Here is an 8,987-nt window from a genome sequence, read left to right on the forward strand (position 1 = left end):
GGTTAGTGAAGACTAAAGAGGAGATGAGAAACTTTGGAAGACTGTGCTGTCTGAAATAAAAGGAAGATGTTCTCACAGCTTGTGGCCTTCTATTTCCATTGACACAAGGCACATCTGTACAGAGAGAGCTCTTATTAGCTAGTGTGGGCAACTACTATGTGAGGATTTTATGTCAACATTAGGAAAAAGCAGATTTTAATTGATGGCTGACATGGAGGCACTTACGATAATAACTGGAAGACAGAAGAAGGCTGAGTATAATACATATTTTTTCATGTTAGTATGTTGAGCTCTAACTACAAACATTCTTAATTCCTCCAAACCAGTAATGATGACAACTATTCTTCAAACAATAAAAATTAAATAGACATCATAAAATAATAAATAAGTTATTCTTTCTATTCTTTGAATAGGAAATTACCTTGAAATTACTTTTATATCAAGAACAAGAAATCAAGAATATGTAACCAAATCTTTACAGTTGTTTTAAAGACTGAATATCCATTTTCTAATACATAAAATAATTCCCAAGATAGGCATGCATTAGAAGGAATTTTATGGATATTATCTTCTGATCAACACTTGTTCTAAGGTAGAGCACTCATAGACAGGGATCAGTGCTGTTCTCACTCACAGTTGAATCTTGTTTTCCATTTTTAGGTCATGTTTAGCCAAAATGTAGACACAATTAATAATAGTTGTAATTAAAGTGCCACAGAAATTCAGTTTTATTTTCACATTAAAATATCATGATTTTTTTGCTAGCCTTAGTCTATTTAAAATACTATTAAACCATGAGTGGGATTTTTATTGTGGTCTAGTTTATATTAAAAAAGGATGGAGGTGACTTAAAAACAGTTTTATAAGCGATGAGATCTGAAGAAAGATCTGACACAGTCTTCCGTGACCGCCTCTCCCTATTCCCATTGCCTTCTATTGTTTCAGAGTTGTGGCACTGAGTGAGAACATCTAGTGGGCAAGTGGTCAGCTGAACACACTAGTGCCACCATTTGTTACCTGTGATTTAGAACAACCTCTCAGAACCCCTCTTGACCCATCTATACAGTACTAAAGCCCTCCCTTATCAGGTTGGTGTGAGAATCAAATGAATTCATGCCTAGAAAAAGCTTCGGCCCTGGCTGCCCAGAACAGATACTCCGTATGTATGTTAATACCCAGCCTCTTTTCAGCTTTGCCAAATAAGTCTTCTTTATCATGTCCTCTTCTGCAGCCTGAAGACCCATATAATGTGAATATTAATAATTCTCCACATTGAAAATCGGTAGAGCTTTCATAATCAAGATAGTCAGACATTTTCACAGTTTCTGGTAAAGCAGATGTCACAGTCCACCTGATGTTACGCTTTTCAGTCATCTGCAGACGCCAGGTGTCCGTTATCCATTCCCACCGCTATGGTCGCTTGCACAATGGTACAGTAAGCAATTCATTTTAGAAAGACACAGTGTGCCAAGTCCATAAATTATTATTTGATCCTAGAACATTTCAACAGACGAGCTTAAGGCAACATTTAATATGGCTCTGCTTTTGTGCCAAGTTCCCTCCTTCTCAAAACAGGTCTATATCCGGTTCTGGTGACTCACCTGCCTACCTTCAGGTACCTTGCATATGTAGAGTTCTGGAAAAATATTAGACCGAAAGTGAAGAAACCACTGTAGAGAAAAATGTTCTGAAATCAAAATGTCACAGAAAACAGATTATGTGTTTACCAAACATATCCCCCTGTTTTCTGTTACTTTAAAGAAATGGCCATGGCTAGATGCTTTGTAAAGAAAAGAATCTTAGGTAACTCACAGTTTTAAGACTGAAAGCCCAAACCTTATTGTACTGCCTGAGGGCACTCCCAGCCTCATTGCCTAATGGAGGATGACACCATGGCAGTCAGGTACGTAAGAGAGAGTTTACAGGGCGAGGCAGGACACCAGGAAACAGGCCCCGTGAGAACTATGTTAACCCTCTCTGAGAGCTAATCCATAAGGACCTAAAACATTTCCACTAGTTCCCACCTCTTAAAAGATCTTACCACTTTTCAACAGTAACACAAGGGTAGGGTATAAGACTTTTCAGCATGAGATTCTGGGAGACCCATTCAACCTATATTCAAACCACAACACTATGTTTGTAGAACAATGTGTAGTTCGATACTCTCAGGGTAAAGGTATGGAAAGTCAAGGCTGTAATTATATCAAAAAAGTCGTTATGAAGTATTATCTTCCTCATTCTTGCATTCTACTATCCAGTGAAATGTGTCAGCTTCAAAATTATAACAAAAACAACAAAAGAAACATCTAACGAAGAAAAGCTAAACCTATTACATTTACTCAATGAGAAGACTTTGACAAAGCTTGGTGCCTTGGTGAATGTCAAGGATCTGGGCTCTAAAGGCTTCAAACCTGTCTGTCTGTCAAAGCGGGAACTAAATGGAACTGGGCACAAGTGCCGATATGATAACTTAGGGTTGGTTGGCAACAGAAAAGAGGGTCTTGACGGGAAGACTGGCAGCCCAGCTTCTACCTCACATGGGAGGCGTTAAACCAGAAGAGTGAACTGATGGCAAGGATAAACCCATACCCAAGAATTTCCTGAAACCAGCAGTAAAGGTCTTTGCTGATGTACCATTTTGTTTCTTTGCAAGACTTTTCCTGGAACAAAATGTTGTCATGCTGACACAGACAGTATCAGTCTCAGAAGAAGGCTCCAGGAAGTAGGGAACTTGTCTATAGATTTTGTGCCTAGAACAGTATTGCATATTATCCACATGGTATAGTGTGTCAAAGCCTGGGACTAGATTCATGGACATCCCTACACCACCCCGCGGGTACAGCAGGCACAGATTGTTAATTGGATTAATCATTTTCTTCTTCCATACTAAGTCACACATTCCCTGTTCTCTTAGGATCTTTTGAACTATCTGTAAATACACACTGTGCTGCTGGAGCACACCACCTTCATCTGTTGCTCAGAAAACAGTGTATTCTGTGGTTGGGGGTGATTCAGAGAACTGGTCACCGAGAATCCTCAGTTGGTGTCCATCAATCATTATTTGGAAGAGAGGATCATGTCTTTCCAGTCCCAAGACATGCAGCAAGAGACGTCCATGTTGTTAATGAGCACACATTAATCCTTTGTCCTTCAGCATTTCTTCCTAGAGCAGTGGTTCTCAAACTTGGTGACCCCGAACCACAAAATTATTTTCCTTGCTACTTCATAACTATGATTTTGCTACTTTTATGAATTGTAATGTAAATACCTGTGTTTTCCGATGGTCTTAGGTGACCTCTATGAAAGGATCATTCTGTTGAATCTCCAAAGTGGATGTGACCCCCAGGTTGAGAAGCCTGTCCTACATGCTAGCACCTTGGTTTAAATAGAAAAGAAAAATGGTTTTCCAGGATCATGTTTTATGAGAACAAACTCCTAAGCATCTTAGAAGACAGCTAAAGGGCCTCAGTAGAGAACAATGGGGTAGAGGACAGAGCTTGTGTTATGAGGAGCTAGGGACAAGAGTGCATTGTTAGGCCAGCTCTCAAAAAATAATTAAAAATTAAATAAAAGCCCCGATGTGGACCATTTGCATATTTCCCGGTGCAAATGCTTCTGCTATGACTAAATTTTTGTTACCAACAGTTGATAAAGGCTGGAAGTTTTTCCACAATTTAGCAATCAGCTCTGGTACAAATGAGCTGGCCTGAGCAGAGAGAGGGCAGCAGCAGATGCCAAGTGCTTTCTGGCCAAGGATTAACTCCACGGCACCCCTGGGACTGTGACTCTTTCCTTGGTTACTAAATACAATGTTTTCCTAGCATTGTCTTTTTAAAGATCCCATCAGTGCCTTTTACTTTAGAGAGTTGATATTTGTCCCCTGCCATTCAAGAACGACCTTCCCAGTGAGAGATTGAATCAAGGGAAGTCGATCACTCCTGCGACAGGCACCTCTGTTCACAGGGTACTTTTCCTTCAGTGAACCCTAGTCACTTCTGGGAATATAGCCTTTCTGTGAAGTGAGTATCTTCTAAAAGGGCACTCAATGATACACTCTAAAATAAGCTAACAGCATCCAAATGTTAGGCTCTCTCTCTCTCTCTCTCTCTCTCTCTCTCTCTCTCTCTCTCTCTCTCTCTCTCTCACACACACACACACACACACACACACACACACACACACACACACACATACCACACTTGGAAATATTTGTCATTTGCCACTAAGAAGTAGCCTTCCAGAATTATTTCTCATGTTGCATTTGCATAAGATGATCATGGGCCTGACTTTACAAATGAGGAGAGCGGCATGACCGTCTGTTGGCATCCTACTGACCTCTGCATTCTAGGTCAGGCTGTTTGTCCTGCTTCATCTGTAACCCAGCTTTGCTGCCTAACAGCAGCAGAACTGGCCCGAAGGGAATTAATTACGTTCAGCAACATATGTGCTATGACTGAGCAGCCTGAATTTTGAAACAAAATCTTATTTGGCAATATTCCTATGTGTTGAGTCATGAGCCTGACATGTAGCTACAACCCGTGAAGCAGCCTTTCCTTAGTAAGAGCATGCGAGAAGGAAGTGTGGCTGAGTTAGTTTGGTGCATGGTACACTCGGCATTTCCACCTCAGCCCACAGCCTCATTATACAAGTTTCCTCTCTACTCAAATTCAACCCCAGTTCCCATGATCCAATGCATAGATCAGACTTTCCGACCTCAGGCCAAGACCCATGATCAGGAGTACCTGGATTTCAACTTTCTCCTGCTGTGTGAAAATGTCCTCTCAGGAAATGACAGCAGCTGGTGGCAGGTAATCCATGAGCCCTCAGTCCCTTCTTACATGGTTGATAACAGCATGTTGGGAAACAAATTTCCAGTCATTGAAATTCCCATCTCTACAGGCAGGAGAGCTGGCTCTGGGGGTCACGAGAGGAGGAAAGCTGTCCCTGCCCCTCACTGGATGCAGCACATGGGAGAGGGGACCCTGTACCTTGCCTGGACAGCACACAAGAGCTGATCCTGTTGGCAGGGTGCAGGTGAATCAGCCCTGAGAGCGTGACCCCGCCCCCTCACTGGCCACGTGGTAGCATGGGTGAAGGAAAGGTGCCTCCCTCAACCCTTGCCACCTGTGGCAGGCAGGAGAGCTGGCCTTGGAGAGGGAGAGCTGGCCCCGCACCTTGCCTGGGCAAAACAGTAGAGTTGGCCCTGGTGGTGTGGGTGCTGGTGAGCCAGCCCTGGGAGTGTGAGAACAGGAGAACTGACCCTGCTCCTTGTTGCCTGCTGAACTGGACGAGGTGACCAGGGCAGTGCTGGAGAGCTCACCCTGGTGGTGACAATGAGGGAAAGCTGGCAGGCTGACCAGCCCAACTACCACCCAGTCCCAGAACCAGGGCGATCAGTTGGCCCACCCCAACAACCACCTCATCTATAAGTACTGGACCATGTGAAGGGGCCAGGCCTGTAGATCCAAAGCTACAGGATCTCTATGACACAAGGATATCTAAGAGGAGTCAGAGTGAGGGCCTCCTATCAAAGGGTGAAGCAGAAGCCAGAGGCCACAAACCAAACCAATGACTCATTGCAATGAACACTTACAAGTAAAGATTATGGACTAAGGGATATATTGTGGGACTCACTGGGCCACACTACAGCTTCCACACCAAGACTTGTTTTTGTTTTTCTTTTAAATTTTATTTTATGGGGGGGGGGTTGCAATGGCAGAGGGCAGATATGAAGGGATGCAGAGATGAATGGAATCAGGATATATGACATGAAATCCACAAAGAATCAGTAAAAAAGTTTTAAAAAATTCCCATCTCTTAGGATATAAACCATTATAATTAGTTATAAAAGAGACTTGCTTGACACCAGACAAAATTAACAAAATTAACTCTCAGGACAAATGAGAGGAAGAGTTAATTAAGTTCTCAAACTACAAAAATGCATACATGCATACATACATTCATGGAAAATAAAACAGTACTGGCTTCCCTTTAATTTTGTGAATGGCTTTCTCATCTAGAGTCTTAAGCATTGAAAATACTTTATCAATACCCCATTTCAAAATAGGTGAGAATTCTCTCAGTTTATAACTGAGAAAGCTCAAGGTCATGAAACAGAGGAAATCTGCTTGATTCCCAACCTCTTGATGTTTTATACTACTCATCATCCTATAGGCAAATCACATGTAAATAATTGCTTCTCTGACCTCCCAACAAGAGATCTTAGTCTCAGAGAACAGGGATTTGCCTGAAGGTGGAGGAATAGTTAGAACTGCAGCAGAAGGAGAATGTATACTGAAGCCTGAATGGCCATTGTACTGTTAGAGAACAATTCATCATCCTGTGTGCATGGAGGACAGGCAAGGAGTGGGGCGGAGGCATATTGCAAAGGACAGACAGTTATTTCTCAGAGTTCTACTCCTCATTATTTTTTTTGCCCTTAATGCCACAAGAAGTATTCTGTTAAAATACAAATTTGATATTATCACTCACCGATGTGCAGACATTCAAAGTGTTATTCTGCTGCCCGCAGTGTAGGACCTAAATCTCTGAATGTGGTGTAAGCATTGCTCTCCTAACCTGTAGATGGGTATGTACTGAGTCTCTGTAATAAATCGAAATGCTACTATAAGAAAAGGTGATAGTGCGTTCAGTCACACACAACTTCAGCTCCGTCATGGATGTAAAAACACACAAAAAGGATGCGATTTTACAAAGTGAAGCTGATAGTACTTGTAATTGTCGTGTTTAATTATAAACAGTCTGGCTTGTTGAATGTATTTAATGACTTTTTAAAAATCAAAATTAGGGCTGGAGAGAAGGCTCAGTAGTCAAGAGCACTGACTGCTCTTCCAGAGGACCCAGGTTCAATTCCCAGCACCCACAGGGCAGCTCACAACTAGCTGTAACTTCAGTTCCAGGGGACCCCAGACATTCGTGAAGGCAAACACCAATGCACATAAAGTAAGTAAATAACTTATTTTAAAAAAATCAAAATCAGCACATAATTTTGAGTTAACATACAAGTATTTTCACTGATTTATTTATTCTGTCTCTTGCTTTCTCTCTGTCTCTCTGTCTCTGTCTCTGTCTCTGTCTCTGTCTCTGTCTCTCTCTCTCTCTCTCTCTCTCTCTCTGTGTGTGTGTGTGTGTGTGTGGTATGTGCAGGTGTTATAGAGGCCAGAAAAGGATGTAACATCCCCTGGAGCTGTAGTGACAGGCGGTTGTGAATCATCCCAGGTGGGTGTTGGAAACCAAACTCTGTTCCTCTGGAAGGACAGCAAATGCTCATCATCACTTAGCCGTACCTCCAGGCTCACACTTGATCGAATTTTAATTGTACCTAGTCGGAAGTGGGGTACCATGGTAAAGTATGATATTTTACTTTTTTTCTTTATCTCTCTTTTGTGTCTGTCAGAAGAAACATCTTTAGTTGGATAATATGATAATGGATGTGACCCAACTGACTGAAAGATTCAAACAAAACTGGCTAAGTCAGCCAGTGCTGGTGCTGTGTGAATCCTTTCTTGCTCTGCTAACATTGTCACACTGCCACCGTTATCAGCAGGAGCACCAGGAGCAGGCATTCCTGCCAGGAAAAGGCCGGCCAGGTTGTGCAGCGATTTACGGTATTTCTCTGCAGTGCAAACTCATAGGGGGTGATGAAATCAGAATACCATGTCCTTCAATTTATTTATTTTTCTTCCTGACTGGAAATATTCAGCAAAGCAAGCCCATAGCTGGGAGTTTATATGTACCACAGCCTTGTTTGACAGAATAGACTCACTAAAGGGATGATTTTGTTTCCAGATTGTTTTTCTTCTGCATCTTCTACCTCAAGTGATTAGTTCATAATTCGATTATGTGTATAAAACACAAAAATAACACAAAACAATGCTTAAGTGAACAGCACACAATGCATTGTGATATGATCATTAAAAAGCAATTGTAGCCTATCATGTACTATTCCATTATACTTAAAGATGGGTATAATCCACACAAATTATTTCAGGGAACACTAATGTGAACCATGATCAATGGTTATAAAGTATTCTTCGGGGATCTTCTTGATGACAAAGCCAAGCTTTGTCAGTCTGTATTGTGATTCCCTTCTTCCTAGTGCCTTCTTCCACTTTGAGATCCAGTAAAGAAAGATAGGATGCATAGACCAGCTAGACCCTTCACACACCTTTGTACGTAATCTGAATTTCAGCTCTCGACCAGATGTTGGGCATTCCTGGTCATTTCAGAGTTGAAGCGTTTGGTGTTGCAATGGTAAAATAAACAAGAGCATTCCCTAGTCTTGTTTCTGTTGCTATGACAGAATACCACAGACTGAAGGAATTTACCTCTTACTATTCTGAAGGTTGCCCGTACATCATACAGTGGTAAAGAAACAAGTGAACAGATGAGTCAGAGAGAGGAAGAAAACTGGTCCAACTCATCCTTTTACTACCCAGCCACCCTCTGTGCCTCTTACAACCAACCTACTTCTAAAATAACAGTGTTAATCCATTTACTAAGGTTGTACCTTTATGACCTAACCACCTCCATAAGACTTCACCACCCTCAAGACTGTTACAAAGAGAATTAAATTTCAAAAGGATCTTGGAAGGAGACATCCAAAGTCTAGCAGAGACTCTTCTCTAGGCTGCTGAAACACTGGAGGAGTACCATTGTCACACACACACATTTCTGTGTAGGTTCTTAGAACAAGCTGGATAGATAAAACCAAAACCAAAGCTGCTGTGGGATGTTCTGTATGGCAAATGTGTTGCTCTGATTGGTTGGTAAATAAAACACTGATTGGCCAGTAGTCAGGCAGGAGGAAGTATAGGTGGGACAAGGAGTAGAATAAAGCTGGGAAGTGGAAGGCTGAGTCAGAGACACTGCCAGCTGCCACCATGACAAACAGCATGTGAAGATGCCGGTAAGCCATGAGCCACGTGGCAAGGTATAGATTTATAGAAATGGATTAATTTAAGCTA

The sequence above is a fragment of the Peromyscus eremicus genome, chromosome 10 (assembly GCF_949786415.1).
Source record: "Peromyscus eremicus chromosome 10, PerEre_H2_v1, whole genome shotgun sequence".
Classification (NCBI taxonomy): Eukaryota; Metazoa; Chordata; class Mammalia; order Rodentia; family Cricetidae; genus Peromyscus; species Peromyscus eremicus.